Below are 27,696 nucleotides of genomic sequence, written 5' to 3'. Positions count from 1 at the left end.
TTACCTGCATTGTTGATGGCATATCGGTCTGCATTCCATGAGTCTACCGGCTACACCCCTGCAAAACTGATGTTGGGCCACAAGTTACGCTTACCAGTTGACTTGTTAGCGGGAAGACCACCTGGTGAAGAGCTCCCTACAGACACCTTCAGCTATGCGAATCTTCAAGAAAGACTGGCTGAGGTACACTCGCACCAAAAAGTATCGGTGCAGAATATGCGTTAAATATTATGACACAAGGAACAAAGGGAACTGGAAAGTGGGGTTCTGTCCTCCCACACGCAGGCATCCCAAACGATAGATGACAGCTATATCAGATATAACTCCTGTGTCCTTCATATTAAGTAGGGAATGGCTGTAAAATGTATAATATATACAGGTGTTAATGGGCTGTCAGTGCTGCATGGTCTAATGATTCCAGATGGCATCGGACCCACAGTGCACCAATACTTTCTGGTGTGAGTGTACATCATCAAGTGCGAGGAGCCCTCAAGTTTTCAGGAGAGGTGATGAAGTGCAAGTATGATGCAAAGGCAAGTGAGGTGAGCTTCAAGGCTGGTGACCATGTTTGGTTATACAATCTTCACTGAAAGAAGGGAGAGTCACCTAAGCTGCAGAGCCCATGAGATGAGCCTTACACTGTGTTGGACCACTGAACACCTATCAGACGTAATATACAGGATACGGGGAGACAGGATGTCTCGCTTAATAAAAGGTGGTACAAGTGAATTGTCTGTGGCATTACCATTGACCAGAACAGTACAGCTGGGACGTCTCCGAGGAATCATTCTCTCCTGCAGCCGAGGATGTTGAGGAGAAGCAACGAGCTGAAGTACAAGAGAAGGTGACAGTTTCCCAAGAGAAGAAGTGCATCAGGAAGAGGATCAAGACATTCCAAGATGAGTGGACTGTTTGAAGTGTTGTTTTCAAGCATTAAGTGTAACTGCAGTTAGTAAAGTTTGTATAGCTCCAGTGCTTGTGAAAACAGTGAGGTTGGAAACCATTATGTGTAATTATTTGGACAATAACGACAGTGAAATTTAGTAGCAGTGTGTTTATATCTGCCTCTGATGATCTTGCGTGCTGTACACTGAAAGGCTGCCTCTGGGAAGAACAACTTACTGGGCAACTTCCTTCCTATACTCTGCTGCCGCTGTTGGAGCCTGTGGCAGTGTGAGGTGGGGACATAATAATAGCATACCAGCTTGGCAAGTTTCGGCAACTGTCGTAATAAGCACGTATCATAGATTTTTGTCCACCGACAGGGGTTGAATAGATAAAATGGATGCAGCTTTTAACTGGAGTATTTATTATACCCACTGTACACCTTTTGCTTAACATGCTGTTATATGTAGTGGCCCAGCAAGTGAAATTATAGGACCCTGAATGATGGAAAAATGTCATTAATTATCCTAGTCACCTGCACATGATGATATAATGATTGGTGCGTCACACCGCTGATGGTTGGGTCTGGTCTGGAAGTGCTTCAGGAGGCATCTTGCTGGGACTGGCAAGTATACTAAATGGCAAGTATTGGATGAATGCAGAGTATGCCTTGAGAACGACATGTACCCTACAATCCAGGTGGACTGTTCCAGTTCAGAACTGCACTCGATTTAAGAACCTGCAACCCACCAAGGGTAGATGCGACAGTGTTCCACTGGTCAGTAGCACATGGATTGCCTAAGCACGCCAACTATCGTCACCCATTAGTTCTTCATTCTTTTCACTGTTTAAGCTTGATTTCTTTCTTTTCACTGTCAAAGCTTGATTTCTTAACAATCCCCTCACATTTGTCCCGGTGTTTTTTCAGGCTTTAAATAATGAGATTGCTTTCCCGTTGCAGAAATCTAAAACTGCATCTCGTGTCCAGTCTACAGTAATATTGCCATCTGTTTCAGTCTCTTCCAGTCACTGCCAGTCAGGGAAAATGACCAATTTTGAGACTAAAAAAAAAAAAAAAAAAAAAACGACAGAAATCAGATCGTGCAGTAAGTGTTATATGAAAACTAAATTTACATTTCATCATGTCTGTCTATCTATCTATTGCCAGACGCCTTAATCCCGTACGGGGTGGCCACAAACAAATCGCCTCCTCATCGCCCTGTCCCCCGCCATTTCACTGCCATGCTCCCAACTCACAACCCCCTCTCTCATATACCTCTCCACTCCATCCCTCCATCTCATCCTCGGCCTCCCCCTCCCTCTCCCCCCTTCCACATCACTCACACTCTCCTCGTCAGTCTCTCACCCTCCATCCTCTCCACATGGCCAAACCACCTCAATGTGTTACTCCTAGCGTTTCCTATCACATCCACATCCACACCACAAAGCTCCTTTATATCCTCATTTGTCAGCCTGTCTCTCCATGTGACTCCACAGGCTCCTCTTAAATAACTCATTTCCACTGCTCTCACTCTTGACTTGTGTCCTTCCAACAACGTCCAAATTTCACTTCCATAAGTTAGAGCTGATATCACAATACTGTCATGTAATAACGTTTTCACTTCCGTGCTCACTTCCCTGTTTTTTATCACTGCTTTCAAGGAATCAGCAACCTTTCTTCCTTGCTGTACCCTTTCAAGCACTTCACCCTCCAAACTTCCATCCATACTCATCACACTTCCCAAGTACTTAAACGTACTCACATTTTCCATTTCCTCACCATCCAGCCTCACTGTACATTCAATGACTTCACCTTTCTCAAAGACCATCACTTTACTCTTCCCTACATTCACCGTTAGATTCTGTTTCTTACACACTTTCCCAAACTCATCCCCCAAGCCTTGCAGCTCCCCTTCGTCTTCACTTAACAACACAGTATCAGCTGCAAACAACAGTACAGGGAGTTTCCAAACACTACCCTCTCTCACTAGGGCCACTGCAGCATCCACTGCCCTACCTTGTATCTCTTTCATTACCCCATCCATGTACAGATTGAACAACCATGGAGACATGACACGTCCCTGTTTCAACCCAACCTTCCAAAAGAAAAATTCACTCAGTTCACCACCCACATGCACTGCAGCCTTGGCACCATCATACATACTCTTCACAGCATTCAAGAACTTCCCATCTGCTCCATATATTCTTAGTACTTTTCACAATCCTTGTCTACCCACCCTGTCATCTGCTGTCTCCAAATCTATGAAGGCCGCATACAACTTCTTTCCCTTCTCTAGAAGCCTTTCCACTAAAAATCTAAGAATGAATATGTGATCTACACAACCTCTTCCCTTCCTGAAGCCTCCTTGTTCTTCAACTAATTCCTCTGTTATTTCCCTAACTCTGTCAATAAGTACCCTACCATAAACTTTTCCTACTACACTAAGAAGGCAAATGCCTCTATGATTACCACACACTTCTTTTTCCCCTTTTCCTTTGTACAAGGGAATAATTATACCTGACTTGCAATCCTACGGGACTCTACCTTCCTCCCAGGCCAATCTGCACATCTTCCACATCCATTTTACTACTATCTCTCCCCCATGCTTCAGCATTTCACCACACACTTCATCAATTCCTGGGGCTTTCCCCAATTTGACTTTCTTCATTGCTTCCACAACGTCTATCCTACTGATTTCTTCCTGTCTTCTCACCTCCCTTCTTCTCCCAGCCATTACCCAGCCACTTATACTCGCATTACTTCCATTCTGTATGTTCAACAATTCCTTAAAGTGTTCTCTCCATCTGCTCATTTTTTCTCACTTCTCCACTAGTAATCTACCATTTTCATCTTTCACTCTCGTACTAACTTCACTACCAACCTGTCTTACTCGCTTCAACTCTTTCGAGAACATTTTCTTACAGTCCCTCCACTTTAGACTCAAATTCCTTCCAAATTCCTCATCCACTCTCTTCTTACTCTCTCTTACTAATCTTTTCACTTCTCTCTTCTGTTCTACATATAACTCTCTCCTCCGCCTCTCAGCTTCTTCCACGCCTCTATTTCTCATCCATTCATTTGATTCATTCTTCTTTTGTGCCACAGCCTGTCTCACATCTTCATTCCACCATGCTGTTTCTTGCACCCTCTTCCGTCTTCTCTTCACCCAGCACACCACTCACATGCTGCACATGTTTCTTCTGTGAAATCTTGCACACACCTTCCACGTCCCCCATTCGCTCCAATTCATATTTACCCAATTGTTCCTCCACTTTTCTCTTATATTATGCCTTTTTCTCATCCTCTTGTAACTTTTCCACTCTTCTTGTAACTACTCCTTCCTCCCATCCTTCCCTTCTTTTATTTCTCCATCTTACTTGTGTCTTGATTCTGCCCACCACCAAGTAGTTGTCAGAAAGTCCACTCCCCCATCCTCTACAAGCTCTTTCATCAATTACTGTCACGAGTCGGCTAGTGACATTGGCTTTTGTGGGAAACTGCGAACTCTAGTGGAATCCCAGTTTATCGTTTAGTTAACCGCTCATTCGGTCGGGAGTCTTTTCAGATCAATTTTTCACTGTCATAAGTGATCGTCTTTGTGTGAGACATTAGCGCTTCTGCTGAGCAATTTGTTTTGAGCGTGTTTCGCTCATTCTAGCCGTTAGAAAGGCGGCCACAGTGCTCCCTTCTTTCCCACGTGTTAGTCAGTCAAGATTCGAGCGCCACAGAGGCAGGTTGTGTGTGGCAGTGTTCTTCCTCAGTAACGACACCTAGTTCCCAAGGCCGCCGTGATTGGCGAGAGACAGCGAGTGCAGTGTTCTTCCTCAGTGACGACACCCAGTCATCCGCTTAGTTCACTCTCTGACCAGTATTTCCTTTTCGTATTTTCCTAGGTTTAAGAGTTTAGCTTCTGAATGAGCGAGTGAGTGCAATCTCTTTATTTTGAATTCATTTTGAAATGTAACGTTAAATTTATTTCTTTGTAATCAATAAATTTAACAGTTCTTTTTCTTTGAGCTTAATGTAATGTAAACTCGTGTTTCATTTCTCCATAATTAAGCTTATTCTAGTTATAGCTCTAAGCCTGCATAAACGCTTTGCTATTCATAACTGGTACTTAGGCCAGTCTTGTTGTATTAAGCTTAAAATCCGTTGTGCCTTCTAGGAGTTAACGCATCAGCAAGAATCTGATATCATTAATAGTAGTAGTTATTTATTGTTGATTGATTGATTGATTGATTGTAGTAGAAACTGGCGGCGCAACTGCTAAGGTCATATGCCGCCGGACAACAAACTAAAACACATGGCAAATAAATTGTGCATAGTTAATAACATTTTCTAGAAATAATACACTGAAAATAATAAAAGAATAGTTAAAAGAGAAAACAATTTCTTATAAAAGTGGAAGGAGGCCCGCCTCCTGAAGAAAACCAAAAACATCAGTAAAAACGCTATGGGCTCCACCAAGCATCGAGGAGAGACAGTAGGCACCATCTACCCCTGTATGCCTTTGGAGGAATCTCCGACGCAGGTCCCCCAAACTTGGACACTCGACCAGCAAGTGACGAACAGTAAGGGGAACAAAGCAATCATCACAGTACGGTTGAATCTCGCCACTCATCAGGAACCCATGTGTAAGCCGAGAGTGCCCAATGCGAAGCCTAGCAAGAGCTACCTCCAATCGCTGGGGCATGGAAGGGAGAACCCTTGGCACAACCACTCTCTGGAAGACCTCTTTCAGCTTATTATGAGCAACACCATCCCAGCGTCTCTGCCAACACACATGCATTCTGTCCCGCAAGTAAGGTGTTAGATCAGATGCAGGAAGCGGATATTCTGTTGGGGGCTGTTGAGTAGCCGCAGCCTTGGCCAATGCATCTGCAGTCTCATTGCCCACCACACCAACATGTGCGGGAACCCAGCAAAAATCCACTCTCTTTCCCCAACGACGAATGAGGAACAGCCACTCCAAAATAGCTAAAACTAAGGGATGGGAAGAGTTAAAAGAGTCCAGGGCCAAAAGCGCCCCTTGAGAGTCGCTAAAAATAGTAAAATAATTGTCAGGATGAACAAACACCAACTTCAAGGCTAAAATGATGGCTGACAACTCCGCAGTAAAAACTGAGGCAACCAAAGGAAGACTACCTCCACGGCTAAAATTGGGAAATACCACTTCAAAACCAACACTTGATGCGGATTTAGAGCCATCAGTATACACAGGCACAGAACCACCATGACTAGAAGAATGTTCTAAAAATAACCTTAAAAGACAATGAGGAGCGACAAAATCCTTTAACCTGCAATAGGCCTGCAGAAAGTCACCTTGGGCAATATCCAAGGCGCAACCCTCGGGATCCGAACAGGACTGACAAGTACTGCCGACAAACCAAACCCCTCCATTATACCCTGAACCCTATAGCCCAATGGACGAGACATGTGAGGGTGTCTACCATAACACAAATGACAAGACTGTTTCGTCACACCCTCACAGACAAGTGAGTCTGGAAAGCGACGAATCCCGAGCCAGCACCGTACTGCAACAGACTGATGCAGTAGATCTAAGGGAGGCACACCAGATTCCACCAATAAGCTGAGAATTGGAGAGGACCGAAAAGCCCCAGTTGCAAGGCGAAGACCAGTATGATAGACAGCATCTAGAGTTTTTAGTCTTGATTCTGTGGCAGAGGAATATACCTCACAGCCATATGACAGCTTAGAGGTTACAAATACCTGAAATGAATGCAAGAGTGTCCTTCGATCAGCACCCCAAGAGGTATGGGACAGAACCCTCAATAGATTGAGAGCCTTCATACATGATGTTTTAAGATTTGCCAAGTGTGAAACCCATGTCAAACGACAATCAAAAGTCAGGCCCAAGAATTTCGTCTCTGTCACACAATGGAGTCTCCTGCCACAAAGCTGGAGATCAGGGTCCGGGTGAACCCCTCTCATCCTACAGAAGTGCATAGCCACAGTCTTTGAAGGGGAAAACCGAAAACCCTTGGAAGAGGCCCAGGCAGAAATCTTGTCCAAGGTAAGTTGCATCCGCCGCTCAATAGCAGACATGCGGGAGCCAAAAAACCATATAGCTAAGTCATCCACATAAAGGGATGAGGATACCCCAGCAGGCAGTGTCAATGATACCATTAATGGCCACTGCAAACAGGGAAACACTTAAGACACTCCCCTGCGGGACACCTTCCTCCTGGCACAGTACCCACACGGACCCGAAATACACGATCAGTCAAGAAATCTCCAAGCAACACAGGCAGGCGACCACGTAAACCAAAGGCATGAAGTTGTTGGAGGATCCCATGGCGCCAGGCACTGTCATAAGCCTTTTCAAGGTCAAAAAACACAGCCACAAGATGTTGCTTGGAGGCAAAAGCTTCACAGATTGACGCCTCAAGCCTGATAAGGTTGTCTGAAGTGCATTGTAATTTATGGAAACCACTCTGCGACGGAGAGAGAAAGCAACCCTTCTCCAGAAACCACATAAGCCTGACATTGACCATCTTTTCGAACAGCTTGCACACACATGATGTTAAAGTGATAGGGCGATAGTTGGAGACTTGGGAATGGTCTTTACCAGGCTTGGGAAAGGGGAGGACAATACCCAACTTCCAACTCCTCGGAATAGAGCCCTCACTCCAAACCCTGTTAAACGTACTCACATTTTCCAGTTCCTCACCATCCAACCTCGCTTTACATTCACTGACTTCATCTCTCTCAAAGACCATCACTTTACTCTTCCCTACTGTACATTCACCTTTAGATTCCGTTTCTTACACACTCTCCCAAACTCATCCACCAAGCCTTGCAGCTCCCCTTCGTCTTCACTCAAAAACACAGTATCATCTGCAAACAACAGTAGAGGGAGTTTCCAAACACTACCCTCTCTCACCAGGGCCACTCCAACATCCACGACTCTACATTGTATCTCTTTTATTACCCCATCCATGTACCTATTGAATAACCATGGAGACATGACACATCCCTGTTTCAAACCAATCTTCAAAGAAAATAATTCATTCAGTTCACCATTCACACGCACTGCAGCCTTAGCACCATCATACATACTCTTCACAGCATTCAACAACTCCCCATCTACTCCATATATTCTTAATACTTTCCACAATCCTTGTCTACCCACCCTGTCATATGCTTTCTCCAAATCCATGAAAGCCGCATACAATTTCTTTCTCTTCTCTAGAAACTTTTCCACTAAAGATCTAAGAATGAATATCTGATCTACACAACCTCTTCCCTACCTAAAGCCTTCCTGTTCTTCTCTAACTAATTCCTCTGTTATTTCCCTAACTCTGTCAATAAGTATCTTACTATACACTTTTCCTATTATACTAAGAAGACAAATGCCCCTATGATTACCCAACACTTCTTTTTCCCCTTTTCCTTTGTACAAGGGAATAATTATACCTGACTTCCAATCCTCCGGAACTCTTCCTTTCTCCCAGGCCAATCTGCAAATTTTCCACATCCATTCTACTACTATCTCTCCCCCATGCTTCAACATTTCACCACACACTCCATCAATTCCTGGGACTTTCCCCAATTTAACTTTCTTCATTGCTTCCACAACTTCTATCCTACTGATTTCTTCCTGTCTTTTCACCTCCCTCCTTCTCCCAGCCATTCCCCAGCCGCTTATACTCGCATGACTTCCATCCTCTATGTTTAACAATTCCTTAAAGTGTTCTCTCCATCTGCTCACTTTTTCTCACTTCTCCACTAATATCTAGCATTTGATCTTTCACTCTCCTGCTAACTTCACTTCCACCCTGTCTTACTCTCTTCAACTCTTTCTAGAACATTTTCTTACGGTCCCTCCACTTTACACTCAAATTCCTTCCAAATTTCTCATCCACTCTCTTCTTACTCTCTCTTATTAATCTTTTTACCTCTCTCTTTCTTTCTACATGTAACTCTCTCTTTCGCCTCTCAACTTCTTCCATGCCCCTATTTCTCATCCATTCATTGTATGCTTTCTTCTTTTGTGCCACAGCGTGTCTCACCTCTTCATTCCACCACGCTGTTCTTTGCACTGCCTTCCGTCTTCTCTTCATCCCACACACCACATCACATGCTGCAGATATTTTTTCTGTGATTATCCTGCACACACCTTCCACGTCCCCCATCTGCTCCAATTCATATTTGCCTAATCGTTCCTCTACTTCTCTCTTATATTCTGCCTTTTTCTCATCCTCTTGTAACCTTTCCACTCTCCTTGCAAATACTCCTTCTTCCGGTCCTTCCCTTCTTCTATTACTCCATGTTATTTGTATCTTGATTCTGGCCACCACCAAGTAGTGGTCAGAAAGTCCACTCCCCCAACCTCTATAAACTCTTGCATCCATTACACATTTTCACATCCTTTCATCCACACACACATAATCAATCATTGCCTTCCTTTCATTCAGTTCACCACCCACCCTTCTCATCACTCGCCACGTATACCTGTGGATCATTTTGTGCCTGAAGAGGGTATTGGCTATCACCAACCCCCTCCCAGCACAAATGTCCACTAACGCACTGCCATTCTCATCTATCTCAGCAGGCACACCCCACTCACCAATTATTCAATCCACCTTTACATTCCCTGCTTTACCAATCATATCACCGATCAAAAACACTCTCTCATTCCTTCCAAACTTTTCCATGCACACTTCCACATTTGTCCAGAACTCTTCTCTCAATGAAGTCAATAATAAGGGTCCAGTAGTGTACTCACAACTGTCTTAGAAGCACACGTTATCACTAAAACCTAGTTTCCCCTTCTTCGTCTTCTTTCTCTTTTTCTTCTCCTTTCTTCGTCCTCCTCCTCATCTTCTTCTCATCATATGAATGCTCGCTTAAGAATATTTATCAATGGCAGTAACAGTATCATGGCAAAATAGGTATGTGCACCTGCCATTCTCTCAGATCTGGTGCATTAGCAACTAACAACATCTGTCTTCTCAGGAGGTGCTGGATGTCCTGTGGCACTGGCAGGATAGTGTACAGTACAACATTCACATTCAAATGTGATTATTTCCTTCTTGACTGGCTTGTGAAAACTCTGTGGTAAGAATTATCTGACACTGTCACGTCTTGTCCACTTGCTTTATGATTGGCCTTACTGAATGAATTACAGTAAACCTTGTCATTTACACATTTGAACAGATTAGTTAGTTTGTTTGACACTGATTCAGATTATATGACATTTCATCTGCCATATAATTTCGATCACCACTGTCCATTTTCAGTTGTTTTGTGCCCTGTTCTTTATATATTTATGTTTATTCACATAATGGTCCCATAGACCACTCACCATTTCCCCAAATCAGGGCCATTTCTGAACCACACACTTGCATGATTTTCCACAGTAACAACCTGCTGCATTATCCGCTATAGCACCAGTTGTGATAGTAGAGGCAAAAACACACATTTCGAAATTTTCAATCCGGATCAAACTTGGCATAGCACCTATAGACCACTAACCTTAACCTGTCCTATCACTCCGGTACGGCCTGTGGACCCTCAAAAGAAACGTCATCTGAGGCACTTTGAAGCTGCGGATTGGGAGGCCCTCAGGCAGTACTTCTTTGATTTTCCCCAGAACGATTATTGCTTCCATGGCTAGCAGCCATCTGAGTGTGCCTTGCGCGTAACGGAGGTTATTCTCTTGGGCATGGAAGCATACACTCCTTTCTCATATCCTTTGACTAATGCAAGAAAGTCTTGGTTTAATCACGCTTGTTCTAATGCTGTCCGCAGCAAAGAAAGGGCCTATAAAAAGTACCGGAGCCAACCCATCCTCGAATCGCATCTTTTATACGTTTCTGCCCAGAACCATGCTACATCTGTTCTTCGCTTTGCTAAAAATAATTTTATCCATACTAAATGACCTCAACTCTCCAACTCGAATTCTTTTCGCTCCTTCTGGCACCTTGCCAAAAACCTTCCTAACAACTTTACCTCATCATCCTTCCCTCCCCTTTTCTACTCTGATGGCTCTATAGCTAATTCTTCTACTGATAAAGCAGATCCCTTCGCTCAGACTTTCTCCTCCAATTCCACCTTAGATGATTCCGATGCTGTTCCTCCATCACTTCCACCCCCTTTTAATTCCTCATGGTTGACATTAAATTTTCTTCAGCTGATGTATTTTCTGCCATCACAGACCTCAATACTGCTACGGCCTATGGGCCTGATGAAGTCTCTCCTGTTGTTCTCAAGAACTGTGCTTCTGTGCTTACACCCTGTCTAGGCAAACTCTTTCGCCTTTGTCTATCAACTTGTACCTTTCCTTCTTGCTGGAAGTTTGCTCTCATTCAGCCAGTCTCAAAGAATGGTGACCATTCCCAACCCTCTAACTACTGTATTATCCAATTGCCTTAACATCCTGTATCTCAAAAGTTTTCGAATAAATTCTTAATAAAAAATTTTTAAAGCATCTTTCCTATCACAACCTTCCTTCTGATCGTCAGTATGGGTTCCGTCAGGGACGCTCCACTGGCGATCTTCTCACCTACCTTTCAGACTCCTGGTCATCCTCCTTTCAGGACTTTGGCGAAAGCTTTGCCATTGCACTTGACATCTCAAAGGCTTTCGATCGAGTCTGGCATAAATCTTTAATTTCCAAACTGCTCTCCTACGGTTTCTATCCTTCTATCTGTACCTTCATCTCTAGCTTCCTTTCTGGTCGTTCTATAGCCGCTGTTGTAGACAGCCATCGTTCTTCTAGATCTATCAACATTGATGTTCCTCAGAGCTCTGTCCTATCACCAACTCTCTTCCTTTTATTCATCATTGACCTTCTAAGCTGTACATCTAACCCTATCCACTCATATGCTGATGACTCCACCCTTCATCTTTCCATTCGGTTCCTACAACGTCCATCTCAGCAGTTACTTCAACAAACAAGGGATGAGGGTATGGCATACCTAATGTCTGACTTGGCTCGTATCTCTGACTGGGGTAAAAATAATCTGGTTGTTGTTAATGCATCAAAGACTCAGTTCTTACACCTATCAAACTGACAAAATCTTCCACAGGTATACCCACTAATGTTCAATAATATTCAGCTTATCCTGTATCATCCTTGAACATGCTTGGGGTTTCATTTTACTCGGGACTTATCTTTGAAAGATCATATTACATATCTTGTAAAATCTGCTTCTAAGAGATTAGGTGTGTTAAGCCAACTCCGTTCCTTCTTTAACCCTGCACAATTGTTGACTCTATACAGGGGTTTTATCCTCCCCTGTGTGGGGTACAACTCTTATGTGTGGGGAGGCTCTCAACATACAGCTCTTCTCAATAGGGTTGAGTCAAAGGCTTTTCGTCTCATTAACTCGCCTCCTCTTAGTGACTCCCATCAACTTCTGTCTCTTCGTCGCACTTTTGCATCTTTATCTCTTTTGTATCACTACTTCAATGGTCACTGCCCTTCTAAACTGTCTCAATGCATTCCTCCACCTCTATGACGGGCGCGTAGCACCCGTCTAGCAACAAACTCTCATCCCTTTTGTGTCCAACTCTTTAATGCAAGAGCTAACTGTTACTCCCAGTCCTTCATTTATGCAACAGGTCAACTATGGAACTGTCTCCCTCTGTCTGTGTGTCCTGCTTCCTACGATCTCCAGTTTTTCAAACGCAGTGTGTCCAGGCATCTCGAAATGATCGGATCTTGAATTTGGCTCTCTCGTATTTTGTTTTTCTCTTGGAAGGAACAATAATTGCAGGCTTGCAGCCTTTGGTTCCTTCTTCGCATAAAAGAAATGGAGAAGATCTGTAAAATTCGGTCAGATTTGAACATGTAGCTTCTGAGTTGCTTGAGAAACAGCAAGACACATTGTGCGTCCGTAGTATAGTTGATATGTGTAATGGAAGACTCAAACTTTCCTTCACAAGCCTGGCATGTGGAATCAAAGACGTATGTGATTAGCTAATGGAGATGGAGTAACAGAATCCATCATTTCCCCAGTTCATCAGAAGTTAGCTGAACTAGGCCTTCATCTGATTTCATTAGGTGAATCTAGGCTTGGAATTAAAATTGTATAGTAGGCGCATTGATGCACCCCCTCTTATGCCTACCAATATATGCCCCTGCCCTAAGATCCACTTTTGCTCCATTTGAGAAAGGAGTCCTCTTTTCTGACTTTCTACCAAGGTATGTATTGTCCACGATTGAAGTGACAAATTGCAGGAACTAGTATCCTTCATGCTATTCCATATCCATTTCATTGGTGCCAGCATCAGCTGATGCCCAGTAATGCCACTGCATTGGCGTCAATCTAGCTGGCACAATAAATAAATTTGTGCAGTATTCTGGAAGCTATCATGTATGTCATCTATCTACAGGCACCATTCGCTTGTCATCCATGATGTCATATGTTACTATTATTTTCATGTGTGATGTACATCATATTGTTTCTTCTTATTAATATATGACAGTATTTTTATGTGCATATTGCTAAGAAAAATTTGAAGAACATTGATTATTTTCACTGCCATTGTTCATCATTTGATGGAATTAAATACTTCTCATAAGTCTCTGGCCCTATTGCTATCAGTACCAGCCTTGGAAGAGGGACTGAGAGAAAAATCATCATAAATACTTTCTATCTATCTATTGCCAGACGCCACAATCCCGTAAGGGGTGGCTACTTGACTTTGAGTTATTTCTTTTATGGAGGGGGGGGCACTAACCCTCCACCAACCCACTTGTTGACACGTAGGGAGCACGTATGGTTTGGTTAAATGGTTACCACCCAGCGTTGTAAATGGTTTCTTGGCTTACAGGAAACCATTTTAATATTATTAATACAATTTGTGTATATATATATATATATATATATATATATATAATATATATATATATATATATATATAATCAGAAATAATATTGCATTGGTAAACTACTCACTGTAATATTTGCTCTGCCTTGGTTGTAAAGTGTGTGGCAGCTGAGTGATGAGAAGACAGGCATACAGTACACAGCTACAATATATTACAGATACAATCCCTATTTACTCAGACAATGCGTACAGTATGTCTGAATTGGTATACGAAGGTAAAGTGGATGAAAAGGAATACAGAGAAGTAGGAAACAAACGTGGAAAAGCATAAGATCTGGGGAGAACTGAAATTACTGTTTAAGACCGGATGACATAGGGCCAAGCTAAAGAGCACATGATTTATTTTTCCTCTTTATAGCCACTTACCCACTCAAAGAACAAGGCCTCCAACATGACAAGGGTTAGTACATTCTTAAAATTCCAGAAGATAGTTCCACGAAATATGGCACAGTACAAGTGACAGAATGAGAAGGTATGTAATGGATGCAAGAGCATACAGAGGTTGTGGGAGTGGACTTTCTTACCACGATATGGTCGTGGTGAAAGTCAAGGTTCAAATGCAATGGAGGAATATGAGCAAAGGACAGGAAGAAATAGTCCATACAATGAGGATAGAATAGTTACAAGAGGATGAAAAAAAAAAAAGCAGAATATAAAAGAAGTGGAGAAGCTAGTGGGTAAATATCATTTAATATAAAGATATGAGAATGATGAGAAAGGTGGGTGGTGAACTGAATGAAAGGAAGGCAATGATTGATTATGTGTGTGTGAATGAAAGGATGCGAAGATGTGTAATTGATGAAAGAGCTTGTAGAGGATGGGGGAGTGGACTTTCTGACCATTACTTGGTGGTGGCCAGAATCAAGACCCAAGTAACATGGACAAATAGAGGAAGGGAAGGATGGGAGGAAGGAGTAGTTACAGGAAGAGTGGAAAGGTTACAAGAGGATGAGAAAAAGGCAGAATATAAGAGAGAAGTGGAGGAACAATTGGGTAAATATGAATTGGAGCGGATGGGGGACGTGGAAGGTGTGTGCAAGATTTCACAGAAGAAATATGTGCAGCATGTGAGTGGTGTGCTGGGTGAAGAGAAGACGGAAGGGGGTGCAAGGAACAGCATGGTGGAATGAAGATGTGAGACAGGCTGTGGCACAAAAGAAGAAAGAATAAAATGAATGGATGAGAAATAGAGGCGTGGAAGAAGTTGAGAGGCGGAGGAAAGAGTTATATGTAGAACAGAAGAGAGAAGTGAAAAGATTAGTAAGAGAGAGTAAGAAGAGAGTGGATGAGGAATTTGGAAGGAATTTGAGTCTAAAGTGGAGGGACTGTAAGAAAATGTTCTGGAAAGAGTTGAAGCGAGTAAGACAGGTTGGTAGTGAAGTTAGTAGGAGAGTGAAAGATAAAAATGGTAGATTACTAGTGGAGAAGTGAGAAAAAATGAGCAGACGGAGAGAACACTTTAAGGAATTGTTGAACATACAGAATGGAAGTAATTCGAGTATAAGTGGCTGGGTAATGGCTGGGAGAAGGAGGGAGGTGAGAAGACAGGAAGAAATCAGTAGGATAGACGTTGTGGAAGCAATGAAGAAAGTCAAATTGGGGAAAGCCCCAGGAATTGATGAAGTGTGTGGTGAAATGCTGAAGCATGGGGGAGAGATAGTAGTAGAATGGATGTGGAAGATGTGCAGTTTGGCCTGGGAGGAAGGTAGAGTCCCGTAGGATTGCAAGTCAGGTATAATTATTCCCTTTTACAAAGGAAAAGGGGAAAAAGAAGTGTGTGGTAATCATAGAGGCATTTGTCTTCTTAGTGTAGTAGGAAAAGTGTATGGTAGGGTACTTATTGACAAAGTTAGGGAAATAACAGAGGAATTAGTTGAAGAACAGGGAGGCTTTAGGAAGGGAAGAGGTTGTGTAGATCAGATATTCATTCATAGATTTTTAGTGGAAAGGTTTCAAGAGAAGGGAAAGAAGTTGTATGCGGCCTTCATAGATTTAGAGACAGCAGATGACAGGGTGGGTAGACAAGGATTGTGAAAAGTACTAAGAATATATGGAGAAGATGGGAAGCTCTTGAAAGCTGTGAAGAGTATGTATGATGGTACTAAGGCTGCGGTGCGTGTGGATGGTGAACTGAGTGAATTTTTCTCTTTGAAAGTTGGGTTGAAACAAGGAAGTGTCATGTCTCCATGGTTGTTCAATCTCTACATGGATGGGGTAATGAAAGAGATATAAGGTAGGGCAGTGGATGCTGGAGTGGCCCTAGTAAGAGAGGGTAATGTTTGGAAACTCCCTGTACTGTTGTTTGCAGCTGATACTGTGTTGTTAAGTGAAGACGAAGGGGAGCTACAAGGCTTGGGGGATGAGTTTGGGAAAGTGTCTAAGAAACAGAATCTAACGCTGAATGTAGGGAAGAGTAAAGTGATGGTCTTTGAGAAAGGTGAAGTCAGTGAATGTACAGTGAGGCTGGATGGTGAGGAAATGGAAAATGTGAGTACGTTTAAGTACTTGGGAAGTGTGATGAGTTTGGATGGAAGTTTGGAGGGTGAAGTGCTTGAAAGGGTACAGCAAGGAAGAAAGGTTGCTGGTTCCTTGAAAGCAGTGATAAGAAACAGGGAAGTGAGCACGGAGATGAAAACGTTATTACATGACAGTATTGTGATATCAGCTCTAACTTATGGAAGTGAAATTTGGACGTTGTTGGAAGGACACAAGTCAAGAGTGAGAGCAGTGGAAATGAGTTATTTACTCGTAAGAGGAGCCTGTGGAGTCACATGGAGAGACAGGCTGACAAATGAGGATATAAAGGAGCGTTGTGGTGTGGAGGTGGATGTGATAGGAAACGTTAGGAGTAACACACTGAGGTGGATTGGCCATGTGGAGAGGATGGAGGGTGAGACTTTGACGAGGAGAGTGTATGTGAGTGAGGTGGAAGGGGGGAGAGGGAGGGGGAGGCCGAGGATGAGATGGAGGGATGGAGTGGAGAGGTATATGAGAGAGGGGAGTGTGAGTTGGGAGCATGGCAGTGAAATGGCGGGGGACAGGGCGATGTGGAGGCGATTTGTTTGTGGCCACCCCGTACGGGATTAAGGCGTCTGGCAATAGATAGACAGACAGACATGAAGAAATGTAAATTTAGCGTTCATATAACACTTACTGCTCGATCTAATTTCTGTCGTTTTTTTTTTTTTTACAGTGTCAAAATTGGTCATTTTCCCTGACTGCCAGTGACTGGAAGAGACTGAAACAGAAGGTAATATTGCTATAGACTGGACACGAGATGCAGTTTTAGATTTCTGCAACGGGAAACCAATCTCAGTATATAAAGCCCGAAAAAACACGTCTGGGACAAGTGTGAGGGAATTGTTAAGAAATCAAGCTTTGACAGTGAAAAGAAAGAAATCAAGCTTAAACAGTGAAAAGACTGAAGAACTAATGGGTGACGATAGTTGGCTTGCTTAGGCAATCCAAGTGCTACTGACCAGTGGAAAACTGTCGCATTTACCCTTGGTGGATTGCGCATTCTTAAATTGAGTTCAGTTCTCAACTGGAACAGTCCTTCACCTGGATTGCAGGGTACATGTCGTTCTCAAGGCATGCTCTACATTCATCCAATACTTGCTATTTAGTATACTTGCCAGTTCCAGCAAGATGCCTTCTGAAGCACTTCCAGACCAGACCCCCAACCATCAGCGGTGTGATGCACCAATCATTATATCATCATGTGCAGGTGATTAGGATAATTAATGACATTTTTCCATCTTTCAGGGTCCTATAATTTCACTTGCTGGGCCACTACATATAACAGCATGTTAAGCAAAAGGTGTACAGTGGGTATAATAAATACTCCAGTTAAAAGCTGCATCCATTTTATCTATTCAACCCCTGTCGGTGGACAAAAATCTATGATACGTGCTTATTACGACAGTTGCCGAAACTTGCCAAGCTGGTATGCTATTATTATGTCCCCACCTCACACTGCCACTGGCTCCAACAGCGGCAGCAGAGTATAGGAAGGAAGTTGCCCAGTAAGTTGTTCTTCCCAAAGGGAGCCTTTCAGTGTACAGCACGCAAGATCATCGGAGGCAAAATATATAAACACTGGCTACTAAATTTCACTGTCGTTATTGTCCAAATAATTACATATAATGGTTTCCAACCTCACTGTTTTCACAAGCACTGGAGCTATACAAAGTTTACTAACTGCAGTTACTCTTAATGCTTGAAAACAACACTTCAAACAGTCCACTCATCTTGGAATGTCTTGATCCTCTTCCTGATGCACTTCTTCTCTTGGGAAACTGTCACCTTCTCTTGTACTTCAGCTCGTTGCTTCTCCTCAACATCCTCGGCTGCAGGAGAGAATGATTCCTCGGAGACGTCCCAGCTGTACTGTTCTGGTCTATGGTAATGCCACAGACAATTCATGTGTACCACCTTTGAGCGAGACCTCCTGTCTCCCCGTATCCTGTATATTACGTCTGATAGGTGGTTCAGTGGTCCAACACAGTGTAAGGCTCATCTCGTGGGCACTGCAGCTTAGGTGACTCTCCCTTCTTTCAGTGAAGGTTGTATAATCAAACATGGTCAGCAGCCTTGAAGCTCACCTCACTTGCCTTTGCATCATACTTGCACTTCATCACCTCTCCTGAAAACTTGAGGGCTCCTCGCACTTGATGATGTACACTCACACCAGAAAGTGGGTCCGATGCCATCTGGAAACATTCGACCGTGCAGCACTGACAGCCCATTAACACCTGTATATATTATTAATTTTACAGCCATTCCCTACTTAATATGAAGGACACAGGAGTTATATCTGATATAGCTGTCATCTATCATCTGGGATGCCTGCGTGTGGGAGGACAGAACCCCACTTTCCAGTTCCCTTTGTTCCGTGTGTCATAATATTTAACGCATATTCTGCACCGATACTTTTTGGTGCAAGTGTACCTCAGCCAGTCTTTCTTGAAGATTCGCATAGCTGAAGGTGTCTGTAGGGAGCTCTTCACCAGGTGGTCTTCCCGCTAACAAGTCAACGGGTAAGCGTAACTTGTGGCCCAACATCAGTTTTGCAGGGGTGTAGCCAGTAGACTCATGGAATGCTGACCGATATGCCATCAGCAATGCAGGTAATTTCTGGTCCCATTCTATTTGTCCCTCTATGCAGTACTTGGCCAGTTCTTGTCCTAGGGTCCAGTTGAATTTCTTTACCATCCTATCTGACTGTGGCCTTAGTGGGGTCGTCCTGGTCTTCTTGATCCCCAGTAACTTACAGTACTCATGGACCACAGGGGACTCGAAGTTTCTACCCTGGTCTGAATGAAGCTCCTGTGGCATCCCCAAAGTACAGAAAAACTGATCAACCAACATCTGAGCAACAGTTCCAGCCTCTTGATTGAGGATAGCATAGGCTTCTGGCCACTTTCTATAGTAGTCCATGGCGACACATATATATCGGTTTCCTCTTCCAGTGAGTGGCAGAGGCCTAGCAATGTCTACCGTGACTCTTTCCCTCGATGCACCCTCTTGGTACAGCTGAGGAGGGGTGCAACCACGTTTCTTGGGTCCCTCCATGGCATAGCATACATCACAAGCCCAACACTAGTCTTCAACATCCTGGCATGTGCCAATCCAGTAGAACCTCAGTCACAGCCAGCTTAAAGTTTTCTTCATTCCCAGGTGCCCACTAATGATCTGGTTATGAGACTCATCCAAGATCCCAGACCTCATTGTCTTCGGAACCACCAGTTGCCAATGCGTGCTAAGGCCATCGGGTGTCTCGCACTGACGCACCAGTACTCCGTTGTTCAAACGAAGAAGGTCCTACTGACTCCAGGAGCTCCTGGTCACAGTGTTAAATCTAGAAACCCGTTCCCAAGATGGTTGGACTGTACTCCACTGTAGCTACTCTAGCACTGGTTTTAAATCTGCATCCTCCATCTACATCCTTTTCAGGTCTTCATCTGACACTGGCCCTGTCACAACAGTATTGTGGCATCTCTTGCCAAACTTCCCATTCCTACTACACTGCTTGCTGTCAGTTCTTCCATCTTCTTGCACACTACTTATCAAGGTGCTCCTGCATTTCCTCAGTGGTGAAGATTCTTGGGAAAACTGGCTGGTTGTTGCCTCTCGTCACTAGCCTTCACTAATTTACCCGCATCCTTCCCATTTCGACACTCACAGCTGAAGTTTCGTACCTCATCACATGTTCAATACATGTTTTTTGCAATCGTGGGTTTCCTTGCACTGTTACATTCTTGCTCCATCTTCCATTTGTAACAAATCTGTTATTTCTAACTGAAACACTGCTTTGATTTCACTTACTTTTATTAGGCAAATCTTTTTATTTTTAATCTTGTCATACACAGGGTCCCGGTGAAGAATCCAACCGCTCACACTCTTTCGATGCAGGATTCGTCCAAGTGAAATCCAATTGCTTGCACTCTTTTGACTCAGGATTCGTCCAAGTGAAATCAACGTCGGTACTGGGAGGATTAGCCACTCAGTATCCCACTCCTCCAAAGTGTGTGAGTACTGGATATATGTGAGTGAGTAAATGATTACATAACTGAACAATAAAGTATGGAGATACATATCCTTTTTTTTCATTCACTAGGAAGATCATTTATTCATTTCTAACATGTTTCAGTTTCATAACAATGCAATTAAAAATTAGGGCAGGGGAATGAAATAACTGTAATCATTTTTCGATGCCACACAAATCACTGAGTGAGGAATGCGAAGAGCGTGAGGTCTGGGCAGGCTAGAAGGAAATGATAGGAAGCAGTTCACTCAGAGCGGCCAGGCGTGATGAACGACTACTGTTATTCCGTATGCCATAAAACATTTTCTAGTATAGTAGAAGTGTCATTTTTTTACGAGATGGATCACAGATAAATGCTCAACAATATTCTGTAATCATTGTCGAAATGTTTACATGTCTTTGAGTAAATGAGCATTGAATAAATAAGTGAATGACAGTATGGTAATTCCCTTTTTTTTATATTTGTTTTCATTCATTAGGAAGATCATTCATTAGTTTATAACATAAAACAGTTTAAAAACAATACAATTATAAATAAGAGCAGGGGAATGAAATTATTGAAATAAGTTTCTGATACCGCACGAATCGCTGAGTGAGGAGTGTGGAGAGCGTGAGGTCTGGACTGGCGAGAGACTTTCACTCAGTACTTGGAAGTGGTTGGACTCAGGTGGCTTCGAAAGAGTGCGAGAGGGTTAATCATCATCTTTCTTTCACATCTGAAATTCATTTCTGGCTGTGCAACCCACCATTCGATGGTCTCTTCCTATATATTCTTTGTTGATAACGGTGACATCTATGATCATGTTATTCTTCTCGGCTAAAGTGTAGTCAATTTTCGTTCTTTGTTTCTCCCATTGGAGTTCTCCGGGTCCATAACTCCCTACTCTTTTGTGAAAGAATGTGTTCATTATTCTCATGTCATACATTTCAGCAAAATTTACCACCATTTCTCCTCTTTCATTACTTTTGCCCGCTCCAAATTTTCCCATATATGCTTCTTCATTTTAATATTTCTCAGCTCTTACATTGAAGTCTCCCATGAGTATATTGTGTGCGGTATTTTCTTCCTCCACAATCTGTGTAGATGTCATCATGGAATATTTCTATTTCTTCATATGAGATTTGAGTAGTCGATGCATATACTTGAATTACTTTCAGGGTGTATTTTTTGCATAGTTTAATTACAATTCATGCTATTCTGTCAGACACACTGCTGAATTTATCAATATCGTCTGCATGATTTCTGTTAACCCCTACACCGCAGGCTTGTTTACCAATGACTTGCGTGTCCCGCGGGGTTATTTGGGCTCCGACAGACTCTCAAAAAATATTTGCCAAAAATCAGTTATTAGTCCTAGAATAATAAAATTACATATGCTTATGGCACATACGTTCTGCTTTCTCCTGGAATGATTGTTGAGCCTTCGTCGGTTACCGTAGGATTTGTGGAGACCTCTGAATTAGGGTAACGAAGTCTCCACTTTACACTTCCCGAGAACCCGTAATATGATTACCACAGCCAGATACAAACACTATAAACACTATTCTACAATTTTCAAGTAGTTTGGGATCCATACTAAAAAAAAAAAACACTGTGAAGGCAATGGAAATTACGAGCGCGTCTGATCGTCGCACTGGCACTAGTTCGCTCTTGGTACTCTGTCATTTATTATTCATAAAACCCCTCACACTTTATATTTCTATTACTATATAACACTTATATATATCTACAGTCTTTATCCATAAGTGTCCTTCAGTAGTATTAGTTTATTGTCACTGTAGGGATTCAATTTCTTTCAGTAAATACGTAGCATTCACTTCCTCGTCCTGTATACTGGCATTGAGAGTGAATGTCACTTTCATCTTCACTCTCATAACTCATAGCATTCAGACATGCTAGAGTGAAACTTTTACTTTCATTTCTCCTAGGGTATATACTCGTATTCTTATAATACTACTCATTTATATTTCTATTTACGTTCTCTATTTTATTTACGTTATTTACATTTCTATTTTATTTACACTGTGTTATGCACTGTATCTTGAAATAACTTATAAAACTATTTTCCATTGTTCACGTATATTTACATTCATTACTTTCACTTGCTGTTTACACATTATTTACACATTATTTACAATTCCACTTGCACTGTTTTACTCAATAGAAAGATCGTAGTCACTCTTTTATGAATTGTCAGCCCTTTACCTCTTTCCACACGAGGTTTAGTAGGGGGTAAAGGTCACAGGGCCATTTGCATGGGGGTGAAAAAAGGCCTTGAAGTCAGCAAGAAGAAACATACGTACCCTCGCTTCGGAAGATGAGAGTAAACTGATAACGGAGGGCCAGGGTGGAGGCCTGCTTAAGGGTTATTCAGAGTTACTAATATTAGTTCTTGAAACAGCTAAGTCTAGCACTGAATTGGCAGGAAATCTAGACAATACATTATAAATTTGGTAGTTCCAGGTGAATGTAAATATCACTTAGGCTTCTCCCTTCCCTCCTTACATGTATATTTATTACGAAAATAGATTAGAGGCCTACTTAGGAGATATATATTCAGAGCTACCAATGTTAGATCTTGAAACAGCTTTGTCTAGCACTGAAATGATTGGCAGGAAATCTAGACAATACATTATAAACTGGGTAGTTCCAGGTGAATGTAAGTATCACTTAGGCTTCTCCCTTCCCTCCTTACATGTATATTTATTACGAAAATAGATTATACGGCATATTTCACGGGGAAAAAAAACAGCGAAAATTAGCGAACGAGTGAACTTGTCAGGTGATAATTAGCCAATTCCAGGTGTATGGCACTCTCACTTATCTTATTTCTTTCTTGTATATATTATTTGGTATAAGAGTAGGACATAGGGCTTATTTCAATGGATGAAATCAGTGAAAAATTCCAGGGAAGATTTACTTAGCATAGCACGGCCGGGCAAGCGAGAGGATAGGGTAATGGAGGGGGGGTAGGGAGGGGAGTCAAGAACGGGGAGAAATGGCTAAATTGTCAACAATGGATGGGAGTACAGATGAGATTAGGAGTGCTGACTAGTGTTGGACATTGGCAGTACTGATAGATGATACAAGCCCCCACTTGGAAGCCCGGGTGAATTCAAAATAACACAGAATCACAAAAGCAACGCCCCGCGGTATGATCCCTTGCTCCCAAGCGTCACGAAAGTGACGCCCCGCGGTTAAGGGGTTAATTAGCAATCCTACACCACTAACTCTTTCATTTTACTTTCCTCTGTAGTAGAATAGGTGGTTGCTGTACTGGAGCCTAACTTCGTTTTCTTCTTTTCTGTGGATCTCACTCAAAGCTACAATATCCCAACAAATGTTTTCTAATTCAGTCACTAACCCGTGGATTGTGCAATGACCTTTTTTTATCCCACCCCGTGGTGTGCGAAAAAATGAAGAAAAAAAGTTTTTAGTTTTTTTTTTTAATTATAAACTTGAAGATAAACATCCAGAGCATTATCTGGTGCAGAAAAAAAAAGAATCTCTCCCTCTCCGTTTTGCATAGGGCCTTGCGTAAGTTTATGTGGGAGTAATGAAAAAATGAAAAATAAAAAACTTTTTTGTTTTTGCTTATTATGAACTTGAAGATAAACATCCAGGGCATCATCTGGTGAAAAAAAGAAATAAAACTCTCTTTCCATCTTTTGCATAGCTCTGACTAAGCACTGCCCGAAATGTAGGTTACCCGTATGGGTCATCGGTTCCGCCCTCCAGAGGGATCGCGTCAGTGCTGTCCTGAGTTGGTTGATTGGGTGTCTGGGCTGGGGGGTGTTGGGGAAGGGGGTCTTTGCACTGATGGGAGCAAACTTTCGTATCACTGGGTGCCCTTTTTGGGACATCCTCTGGGGACGAGGTACCCCACTTCCATCAGACTGCGCTCGGTCCCCACACTCCCTGGTAGGCGGTTTCCCTTGGCTCCTGGTGCCAATTTATGTTCATCAAAGTCTATATGGATACACCAGACATTTCCTTAACCACTCGTGTGGTCAGTGACCAGCCACACGAGTTGGCATCAAGTGGTCACTCTCTGGCCGATGACCCTGTACCCTCTGGGTCATCTGCCAAAACTGCGACTTTGGATGTTCCCTGCATCAAGTTATTACCTGGTGTCTTTGTGAAACACTCCTACACAAAGTATATAGTCCTCAAAACGAATGATGGTACTTCCTTCCGGAACCTGAACTGTTTTAAGATTCACAATGGTCTGGTTACAGCATGTGGATTTGCCCCCAAGGTCTCTTTGCAGGGTGATGGTTCTCTGTTGCTAGAAGCCAAGAATGAAGAGGAGAGTTCACGCATCCAGTCCCTAACTATGGTCGCTGATTATCCTGTATCTGCCTCGCATCACTTGGTCCTAAATCAGTCCCGAGGGGTTGTGTATTCTCATGACTTGCTCTCGTATTCTGATTCTTCCCTCTTGGAGGGGCTGGCTCCTCAGGGTGTTGTAGGAGTACAGAGAATTATGAAGAAGGTTGATGGGGTTTTAACCCCCCACGCCCACTCTTATCTTGACATTTGACCGTCTTACCTTGCCAGAGGTTATCACTGCTGCGTGGTGGAAGCTAAAGGTTAAACCTTATGTTCCCCGACCTAGAAGATGCTATTATTGTCAAAGATTTGGTCACGTACGCCGTTCTTGCAGGCGGGAAGCGTCTGGCCTTCCTGAGGTCTGTGGAAATTGTGGTGGAATTTCTCATGGTATAGATGATTGTTCTCAACCCTCTAAATGTTTGAACTGTGGAGGAGCACATGCAGCCTCCTCAAGGGATTGCGAGTATACAAATATGAATACGAGATCATTTCTGTCCGAACGAAGGAGAAAATTTCCTTTTCTGAGGCAAAGGCCAGGGTAAGGGAGCGGTTCATTCACCCTGGGGCTACCTTTGCTGCTGCGTTGTCTCGCCATAAAGCTACCCGGCAGGTGCCCCTGCCATCACACAATGCCCCATCAAATTCTCGGGGTTCTACTTCCCGGCCTTCTCGCCCGGGGGGTTCCACTGAGGGAGTGCAGCCTGGAAGCAGCTGTGCTTCCTCCAGGGAGGTGCCTCCTGTCTCTGGGGGTGTCCCCTCTGCGGTGGTTCTTCCAGCGTCTGGGAGTGCCTCCCCCATCCCAGTTCCTCCGGTTCCTCCTGTGACAAACACCCGTGTTGATGCTACACTTTGCTTTGACACATCCAAAACTCCCAATGTCCTTCCTGTGCATCCCTGTCCTGACATATCCAAAAAAAACAGCGTCTCTCATACCTCTGTATCAACAGCTACTTCCGTACCGACTGCTGCTCCTGTACCATCTGCCCGCTCTGCTACTGTTGCTCACTCTTCTTTACAGTGTGGCACTATAGTTTCTAATGCTTTAAGTTCTGGTGCAGAGATGGAGGTTGCATCTGCCAACCTCAAACGAGTGAGGAGTGAGGAGTTTTTGGGTTACTCCCCTCCTAAGGTTCAAACTTCTGTACCACATGAGGATTCTGAGGGAGCTCTTTGCTCGACAACCCAGCCAGTGGTGACTTCTAAGTCTGTGGGTGTTCATGATGGCCCTTCTAGGATTCCCGTCCCTGCCTCTTCCTCAGGCGTGGTGGGGCCTGGGTCTTTAGTTACTCATAGGGCTCAGTCGATTGCTCCCTCTGATCCGTCACCCAGCAGCCAATCTTTGGATGATTTGGTTGGGGGGGGTTCGGTTGGCCCCGAGGTGCCAGCTGAACCCTCACATGGGTGTGCGGATGGGGCACGTGGGTCTTCCAAGAAGGTCTTTGTGCTTCGGACTCATTCTAACGATGGGCGGGACATGTCTCGGGGTAAGGGTACTTCCACCCATGGAAACTCTAAATCTTCATTGCCTTCTCGGTTGGTGAGGCAGAGCTCCACGCCTAGGAAGAAGGGCTTTCACTCCCTTCCCAACGAGGTTGCTACATAGCTTTCTAAGTTCATAATATTTAATACTAATCACTATGGCCCAATCGGTACCAATCTGTCTTCAGTGGAACTGTAGATGTGCCATGGCAAATTGGGAGGAATTGCAATTATTACTCTCTGCTCTGAACCTACTATGTGTGTGTCTTCAGGAGACAGTGGTGGGGGACAGACAGTTCCGTTCCATTAGGGGGTATAAAGCCTTCCATGCATCTCCTCCTGGTGGTCACAGCGGTGGATATGCAATTTTGTGCCGTTCTGATGTCCCCTTTATTTCCTTTGAGATTCAGTCCCCCTTTCAAGTTCTAGCAGTACAGATGCACGTTGGGAGGTGCTATACCATCTGTTGTCTGTACCTTCCACCTTCCGTTCCTGTTATACGTGCTGATCTAGAAACCCTTATCAGCCAACTTCCACCCCCTTTCCTACTCCTTGGTGACCTTAATGGCCACCATCCTTTGTGGGGTGACTCACTTTCAAATCCCCAGGGTGATCTTCTTCCCTCTTTGGTTGGGGATTTAGATTTGGTTGTCCAAAATGATGGAAGGCCGACCCATTTTCATGTTCAGACTGGCACGTATTCTGTCATTGACCTTACCATCTCCTCCTCTAACTGTGCCCTTGATTTTTCTTGGGAGGTTTTGGATGATCTACATGGTAGTGACCATTATCCTGTAGTGGTCCAGCCTACTTGCTCTGTTCCTGTAGCCCGTCTGCTATGCTGGTGTCTGGACAGGACTGATTGGTCTCTCTTTGAGGAACTATGTGTATTGCCAACAGGGTTACTGATTTTTCAACTATCGATGATGCCGAATGTTATTTTACTAAGACCATTTTCTCAGCAGGGGTTCATTCTATCCCACGGACTTCTGGTGTTTTTTCCTGGAGATCTGTGCCATGGGGGAATGATGACTGCTCCATAGCAAAGGGAACTTACAAAGCAGCTGCTCGTCGGTATTTTGCCAATCGCAATGTTCATTTTCTAAAAATACAGATTCGCAAAGCACGTGCTTGCTATAGATGGGTCATGAAGAATGCTCGCCATAACTCGTGGAGGTCGTATGTTTCTACAATTACGTCTTCAACTTCAATGTCTGTGGTATGGAAAAAGGTGCGCAAGATTTCTGGTAGGTTCTCGCCCCCCTCCCCTCCGGTGTTGCACCTTCACGGAGAACTTGTGTCTGCACCAGATGCGGTAGCCTCTGCTTTTGCAGATCAGTTTTACGCTGTCTCCAAAAAGGATCCTTCTCAGCCATTTGCCACCTTTCGTAGGAATCAGGAGAGGCTGGGTCTTGACTTTCGCTCTCGTGGCGGAGAGCTGTATAATTTAGATTTCAGCCTCTGTGAGCTACGTGCTGCCCTTTCAGAGTGTCATGACACTGCTCCTGGGCTTGACGATATTCCATACGCTATGCTGCGTCATCTTCTGACTGATTCACTTCAGTTTTTATTGGACCTTTTTAAGTAC

Source organism: Coenobita brevimanus, chromosome 8, assembly GCF_032717465.1.
Source record: "Coenobita brevimanus isolate Jiangsu-jjx chromosome 8, ASM3271746v2, whole genome shotgun sequence".
In the NCBI taxonomy this organism is placed as follows: domain Eukaryota; kingdom Metazoa; phylum Arthropoda; class Malacostraca; order Decapoda; family Coenobitidae; genus Coenobita; species Coenobita brevimanus.
The sequence above is the reverse complement of the archived record's forward strand: the minus strand, read 5'-3'. Positions refer to the sequence as shown.